The 8,604-nt window shown below is 52.3% G+C and overlaps 1 pseudogene; it reads right to left on the bottom strand.

The window, feature by feature from the left end:
* Positions 1-3,661: 3,661 nt before the first annotated feature.
* On the bottom strand, positions 3,662-6,277 carry LOC119310704 (annotated as a pseudogene).
* Positions 6,278-8,604: the final 2,327 nt, after the last annotated feature.

Here is an 8,604-nt window from a genome sequence, read left to right on the forward strand (position 1 = left end):
GGTTTCCCCTTAAACTTTCCTTGAGTCACGGCCAGAGCCTCTCCAAGAGCTGCCGGTTCAGCCTTCCGCTTCTGTTTCCGACTGGTGTTTCCTTTTTCCAACTGACTCGGCTTGTGCTTGCCGCTTCGGAGTCGGTCTTCTTCTTCGCCGTTGGCGTACTTGGTAGCAATCTCCATCATCCGACTCAAGGTCATGTCACAGTGTGATGCAAACTCAGTTCTCTGTTCTTGACGCCGTCTTTGAAGGCGCATACTGCCTGATGATCAGAGACATTTTCCACAGTGTGATGCAAAGTGATCCACCTCTGAATATACTCTCTGAGAGTCTCATTAGTTTTCTGCACGCAGACTTGCAACTCTGTCAACCCCGCTGGTCGCTTGCAAGTCCCTTCAAACGTTCTGACGAACACTCGGGACAGATCTTCCCAAGTGTAAATGCTGCTAGGAGGTAATTGAGTCAACCATGCCCTGGCAGAACCTTCCAACATGAGGGGCAAATGCTTCATGGCCACCTCGTCGTTCCCACCACCGATCTGAACTGCCACTCGGTAGTCTTCGAGCCAAGTTTCAGGCTTAGACTCACCAGTGAACTTGCTGACTCCTGTTGCCAACCTGAAATTGGGGGGGATAACTGCGGCTCTGATAGCTCTGCTGAAACATTCAGGACCAGAAACATGTACTCGACTGCTCGTGGGTACATCTCTGTCGAGTGCGCCTCGATGGGCTCTGTTCCGGTCGACCAACCCTTGCACGATAATGGATCGCGCGTCGAAGCCTGGCTCTCTGGGGTCAGCTGGAACCCTACGCCCTGTACTGTACTGACGCCTATCATCTGGCTGCCGAGGAGCGTAAGACCCACCCCTCGGAGGGGAATAGGGCACTCGACGCCTATCATCTCGGTCGAGTCTGTCGCCATATTGATCTCGCCGATTCTCACGCCCTTCGCGCCGCGGAGGCGATCTGGGGCTGTGAGCCGACTGAATCGTATTCACAGTGACAGATCGACTGTGAATTCTGTTGCGCGACTGAGACACGGCTGAATTCTGATCTCCTGCTGCCCGGAGCAGATCCCTGATCTGCAGCAAACCTCTGCCAGCTTCCGACTGCGAAGGCTGAATGGACTCTGCTATACGGGTCGCAGCTGCTAAATTCTGAATTGGGGTTCGATATACCTGAGTCGGCGGGAAGAGTTGACGTCGACTGGTGTCGGGAACTCGTTGCCGCGCGCGCTCGTCGAGTGCTCGCTGAAGGTTCTCCAGTCGAGTGCGCTCGGCCAGATTGGCCAGACGCGCCTCCTCCAAGGCGCGAGCCTCGGGGGTTTCTCCTGCGATGGGAATACGCAGGGGATTCTCGTTCCTGCGGCGAAGCTCTTCTCTTTGCAGAGAGTCGAGTGGCTCGGGCTGGTACTCTTCGTAGTCTCGTGCAGGGTCGCCGCCGTCACCTGCTCCACCACCACGGGCGAAGCCAGGAGGGCTGTGGGGCCCGTCGACCATCAAGATTTCCGCCGCTGGATCACTGCTTCCGCACTCGGATGCAGTCTCTCCGGAGCCAGTCGACTGATCGAACAAGCCGTAGAGAGATTCGTTGGGCTCGATTGCCGCAACTTGTGTAGTGGCCGATTGGCGAGCCACCGCGTGACTCACCCATCGCTGAAGCCTCGACCGGCCCGAGCGCTTGCGCTGGCGGGAGACCGGGAGGGTGGACGATGGAGGAGCCGACCGATACTGGGTCGACGGTTGTCGTAGCAGAACGCCGCGGACACATGCGCGAAAATGCGTCGCACCGCGGACGGGGAGCGCGTCTACGTCGAGTGGAGCCTCCTGGAGCCATGCGGAGTCGTCGGCGATGAAGGTGAGGGTGCCGAGACGGATCTCTTGACCCTTGACCAAAACTCCAGCAGACACCATGATGAGAGTACTCGGAAGAATCGCAACTTCTCCACAGAATCGCTAAAACACCTGCCCCACGGTGGGCGCCAACTGTCGTGGTTCTAAGCCTGACAGTAGAGTGAGGGGTAGGTATGGAGAGGCAAGGTCCTAACTATGGAGAGGTTGTAAGCACAAAGGATGTACGAGTTCAGGCCCTTCTCGGAAGAAGTAACAGCCCTACGTCTCGGAGCCCGGAGGCGGTCGAGTGGATTATGAATGTGTGAATTACAAGGTGCCGAACCCCTCTGCCTGTGGAGGGGGGTGGCTTATATAGAGTGCGCCAGGACCCCAGCCAGCCCACGTAGGAGAGGGTTTAAGGTGAGTTAAGTCTGGGGCGTTACTGGTAACGCCCCACATAAAGGCCTTTACTATCATAAAGTCTACTTGATTACAGGCCGTTGCAGTGCAGAGTGCCTCTTGTCCTCCTGGTGGTCGAGTGAGTCTTCGTGGTCGAGTCCTTCAGACCAGTCGAGTGAATCCTCGTTGGTCGACTGGAAGGCGACCTCTTCTAAGGATGTCCTGGGGTAAGTTACTTGGATCAGGTCCATGATCCTACCCTAGGTACATAACCCCATCAATCTACGCTACTCTTAATCAACAATGGTTGTTGTTCCGGTGTGATGGTCCCGTGGGTCTTTAACACAACAACGTTCCTATCTTTACTATAAGTTTGACTTGACTCTGGCGAGGCAGACGGCGGCGCGCATTCAGCTTGCTTCAGTGTTTATAGACATCACAAGGTCGTCTACGGATCACAAGGTTCTAAGAAAAAGCATTTAGAGATATTCTTGGACTCGCGTGCACATGGCCACTTCTCCTTTGCACGTAACGCCTCTCCGTCACTTGATCGACACATCCACCATAGAAACTTATTCCTTTTTTCCGTGCAAGTACTAACTTTTTTAGCCGATGTAAGTGCTTATTTCCGGACGGAGGAAGTACTATTTAGGAACGAAGGGAGTACATACATTGCCTCCTTTCCTTCCTTTGCACTACACGTACGCTTCGACACATCCACCATGGTAGCTTTATCCATGTTCCCTTTTGCACTGCTTTTGCGTGGCTTCAGTACATGATCTGTTCCTAATTGTTTGCTACAAGTTTGACTTGGCTCCGGTGAGGGAGACGGCGGCGCGCATTCAGCTAAGCTAGTACAAACTTGAGTCACTTATTTTGGGCGGAAGGAGTAGTTTTTTTTAGCCGATGTAAGCTTATTTTTGGACGGTTTTAGCTCTTTTCTTTTGCGTGGCTGCACTACATGAGTTGTCTCGCTAGTTATTCTCCCCATGCTGTGCATGTCACCTCTCCTCTCGCAATGCACTGATTCCATGCAACAAATCACTAATTGCACCCGCAAAAAAACACTAATTTCACAGGGTCTTTATGTAAGCACACACTGATTAATTTACATGCCAGATTCTTCTTCTGAAGGAAGAAAGAGAAACATACCCTCCATCCCGAATTACTTGTTGCATTCCGTGACAAGTAATTCGGGACGGATGGAGTTCTGCTACAAGTAATTTGGGACAGAGGAAGTATGATTTAGGCTACGGTCTGCAAGCATAAACTTGTGATCCAGGAACCAGAGGGGTGCCCTCATCTTGAAGCCGGTCCAGGTCCATCCCTGCAGCCACCATATGCTTGCATTAGATTAGCATGACACTGATGATGTGCCAACTCTGAAGGAAAAATGATAAACGGTAAAATACCTTAGAAAGCACTGGTAGGATATGTCCTTGACACGCCAATCATTAAGCAGTTTGTGTATTTCCAACAATGTTGACCTTTAACTTCCCTGTTTCTAGAGACTTGCACTGATCATTAAAAACCTTGCTGCAATTGCTGATATCCAGTTGTTGCAGCGAGAGCTGAAGGCCCTGTTCCGGCAGCCTTGAGATTCCCAAACAACCACTGATCTTCAATCTCTTGAGTGAAGGAAGGCAGTGCAACGCCACGGGGAGATATTTGAGATCATAACTGCAATCCCGGAATTCCAGCTCTTGCAGGGATTTCAGGAGCTGAAGCCCTCTCTCTTGCTCCTCTGTTAGTCTCGTTACAAACTCCCAATTTTCAAGTTGTAGGTATTGGAGGGAGGTGAGTTGCTTGCAAACTGACATGGTAAATACAGAGGGCCCATCGACCACAAGCCTTTCTAGTCCAGGGAATAGAGCATAGCCCTGCCTTGACAGATTCTCCAAACATGGAATTGCGCCAGGGGATCTGAATACTTTCAAATACTTAAGGCTGCCAAGGAACTGCAAGCTCTCTGGTGCAGCAACTGATCCACAGTTTCCAATTACCAACTCTTCCAGTGTCGTGCAGTTACGCAGCTGTAGAGATCTCAGACTTGGGCTGAACCACACTTGTAATTTTCTGAGGCAGGTTAGATTCCCTGGAAAACAGGGCTGCATCATTGCCGGTGAATCACCACGGATCTCGAGTTCTTCAAGTGATTTCGGCAGGAGCCATCTTCCGTTCCTCTGTTCATCATTTCCATGTTTGTCCACCAAAGATGAGAGCAGCCTGGGGCATCCCCAAACTGTTAGCTTCTCAAGGCAGGTAAATCTAGACAAGCCTTCGTTTTTCCTGCGAAATACTTGGTGTGGGAGTTCACGAATCGATATCTTCTTGAGAGAGGACATGAGATTTAGAGGAAGGCACAAGAGTCCATTTTGATCTGAGCTTGTCAGCAGTCTGTCACCTGGACCTCCTGACGACGAATGCACTGGAACTGAGATACTATAAGATTGAATGTTTTCTTCTTCTTCTTCTATTGCTAACTGTGTTATCCCTGGGCAGTCCTCTAGAAACAACTCCGCTAGTGCCTGCATACATCTCAACATCAGAGATAGCCACTTTCCTGCTATTCCGCAACACTTAATTCTGAGAGTGACAGAGATGGGAGGGAATTGCAATTTGCAGCTGTCACATCTTCACCGGTATGCTCTGGTATAACATTTGACAAGAAAAGTTTTTTTTTTTTTGCGGGGACAAGAAAAGTTTTCGACAGCTACATATTTCCAAACTCTTTAAAGAAACAAGCTCCCCTAATCCTGTAAATGAAATAGACAATAGATTGTGGCAACCATCTATACGCAGGTATCTGAGGCCCCTCAGGTTGTGGAATACCAACATTTTGCAATCCAGTATAGTCATCACATCAGAAGAAGGATCAAAATTATCATAGCCCTCACTTCTGGATCCAATTGTTAACGTGTCAGCAGATGATCCCCCTATCCTTGGGAGTGTTGGAACGTCGACGATGGATAGTTTGGAAATGGTAGGTGATGGAGGAAGGGGATGTGGCACATGTAAATTAGGACATCCGTTGATAATGAGTTCCCTCAGACTGGGCAACCATGACTTCTGCTCGATTTTAAATTTCTGGCAGCTCTCAAATAGAGGAAAGATCTTCATTGCAGGACATCTCTGGATCTTCAGAACCCTTAAATTTGAGTTCAAGTCCCTAGTGGACATGCAGGAAAACCGCTCCAACTTTGGCATTTGAATTAGTACCAGTTCCTCCAATGAAGGAATTGATACTTCTGTCATGCTTGGCATTTCCGTCAACTTCAACTTTCTAAGGAACGGAAGCTGTTCAAAAGATGGAAGTATTTCCAATTTGCCACAACCCTCTATATGAAGAGTCTGCAAAGAGATACTGTTGGCAAGCCAACTTGGGGAGAGATGTCCATTGTACCCAGATATCCGCAGATGCTTTAGGTTATTGTGTGGTTCATGGCCCTCAATAACCTCTACTGACAACCGATCCGTTCCGGAGCTCATGTCCCTACCATATTCATCACCTGACGAGGCAACTCCCCAGGACAAGTGCAACACTTTCAAGTGTTGTTTCTCTCTTAATCCTGCCCCATTAGCCTCCTCCCGAGTTTTAACATTTTTAAGTTGAGACACCCCAAGTCGTACAAGCTCTTTCATGGACTGGAGTTGTGTTATCTCAAAGCCGCTGGAATTCTGAACAACAAAATTGGGTAGCTCCTGAAGAGATGTCAGGTTACCAATGTTAGCAATGGAAGAGTATGCCCCCTCTTCTGTAACAAGATGTCGCTGTTAGACTACACGTTCACACCAGCTTGGAGCTACTCTTCAGGAGCCATGTGCGCTGCCGCCTATGCATGCGCCATGCAGTACCGACCCATCTCACTCCACTACGTGAAAGCAGGATCAGTAGTTAGGATTAGTTAGCGTGTGCGTGCGTGTGTATCTCTCTTCCTCCCTCTGTACTCCTATATTATGTACTGCCCCGTTTGGGAGGAATACAATCTGTGATTGAGCTCAACTCTATATTCCAACATGGTATCAGTTTGATCTAATCTACGCTTCCGCCATGGCCACCGAGGTAGACGCCGCCGCGGCCGCCGCCGCCGCCGCGGCCGTCGCAGCCTCCTCTCCGGCTACCTCATCTCCTCTCACTCCTCCCGCTACCTCTTCCCAGCCAAACCCCACCATCTCTCCCGACACCCCATCTCTGCTTCTCACTCCCGCTCCTCTTCCTCTCCAGACGGCGCCGCCACCCCACTTCTACCCAATGCCCGCGTATGTGCACGCCATGCGTGTCGAGGGCGCTCACATCAATCTCCCCATCCGCCTCGCCATGAACGGCGCCAACTACACTGTCTGGCGGGGGATGATGCTGGACGTCATCGATCAGTACGACGTCGCCTCTTGGATCGCGCCGGACTTCGCCGACCACGCCGGCGGCGCATGCTGGAACATCGTCAACAAGGCGGTGAAGCGATGGTTCCTCGGCGCGATGGTGACGGAGCTTGCAGCCTTCATGCTCGACCGGGAGGCCACCGCCGCCCAGACCTGGGCCTCCGTCGAGGCTCTCTTCGTCAACAACCGTCGGGCGCGGCGATTCCAGCTCCAGACGGAGCTCTCCGAGACTCGTCAAGGGGACTCCTCAATCTCCGTCTTCTGCGCCCGCCTCAAGTCCATCTCCGACGCGCTGCGCGACGCCGGCAAGACACTGGACGATGACGAGTTGGTCATCCAACTTCTGCGTGGCGTCAACAAGGATCGTCATCAGACTACCGCCAAGATTATAGAGAAGTCCCCAACTCCCATCCCCTTTGACGTCGCCGTTGGCATGCTTCTGCACGACGAGATCGGCAACAACTTCGCCGGCTCCACCCATCACAGCGCCCTCGCCCTCGGGTGTGGCCTCCGGCGTCCAGGCTCGGCCGCCCGCCCCCGGTCTCGGCGGCGGCAAACCGTCTTCTCCCTCACCCAACCAGGGGCACAACAAACGCCGCCGCTACACCACCAACGGCGGGTATCAAGGCGCCGCCGCTTCACCACCACCATGGACGGGGCAGGTCTATGCCTATCCCCATGGCCCTGCCTCCTCCACCACGCTCGGCGCCTGGCATCCTCGGCGCACGGCCGCCACAGGCCCATGCCGCCTTCGGCGGCCCCCTGCAGCAGCAGCAGTACTCCTTCTACCCGGCCTTTCCGATGCCACTGCACCAGCCGCCGGCCTTCCACCAGCAGTCGTACTTGCCGGCGCCTCCCCAGCAGCAACAGTACAACCCTCCACCGGCCAGCTCCAATGCTCATGGAGTTGATCACGCGGCGCTGATGGGCGCCCTGCACAACCTCTCGCTGCAGTCGCCTAGCGGCGGCTGGGTTGCGGACTCCGGCGCCTCCACTCACCTCGTGACCGATCCCGGTAAGTTGTCCTCCGTCGCCCCTGTATCTCATTATCCCCCGGTTTTTGTTGGCAACGGTAGTCCCATGCGTATTACCCATGTCGGTTCTGCTTCACTTCCTAACCCTAATCGGCCTCTCTATCTAAATAATGTCCTGGTTGCTCCCGATCTAGTCAAAGATCTTCTTTTTGTACGTCGCTTAACCACTGACAACAATTGTTCCGTGGAATTTGACCCGTATGGCCTTTCTGTGAAGGACTTTGCAACCAAGGCGGCAATTCTTCGGTGCAACAGTGAAGGCGAGTTGTACGACGTCTTCCCTCCAGCTGCACCCGCGGCCCTCGCCGTCACCGTCTCATGCCTCACCGACCTCTGGCACCGGCGTTTGGGTCACCCCGGCGATGCTACTTTTTGTTCCAATACATCCTTAGGACATTGTAATAAACCTGTAGTGGATGGGCGTTTATGTCATGTTTGTCAAACCGGAAAACATGTTCGTCTACCATTTACTTCCTCGACTAGTCACACTACTGCTGCTTTTGTTCTCTTGCATTGTGATCTTTGGACAGCACCTTTGTCTAGTGTTTCCGGAGCCAAGTACCATCTCTTGATAATTGATGATTTTTCATGCTATCGATGGACTTTCCCTCTCAAACAAAAATCTGATGTACCTGCCATTTTTCGTCACTTTCATGCCTATGTTCGCACGCATTTTGGTCGAACCATTTGGACCCTTCAGTGCGACAACGGACGCGAGTTTGATAGTGCTCAAAACAGGGATTTCCTCCTTCCCTTCGGTACGGTGATGCGTTTCTCTTGTCCATACACTTCTTCTCAGAATGGAAAAGCTGAGCGTGCCATTCGTTCGACTAACGACGTCGTGCGCACACTCTTGCTCCAAGCATCCATGCCGCCACGCTATTGGGCCGACGCTCTTGCTACTGCCACCTTGCTCCTCAACCTCCGTCCCACTAAAACCCTCTCCCTCGCCACACCACACGAAAC

Source organism: Triticum dicoccoides, chromosome 5B, assembly GCF_002162155.2.
Source record: "Triticum dicoccoides isolate Atlit2015 ecotype Zavitan chromosome 5B, WEW_v2.0, whole genome shotgun sequence".
NCBI lineage: Eukaryota > Viridiplantae > Streptophyta > Magnoliopsida > Poales > Poaceae > Triticum > Triticum dicoccoides.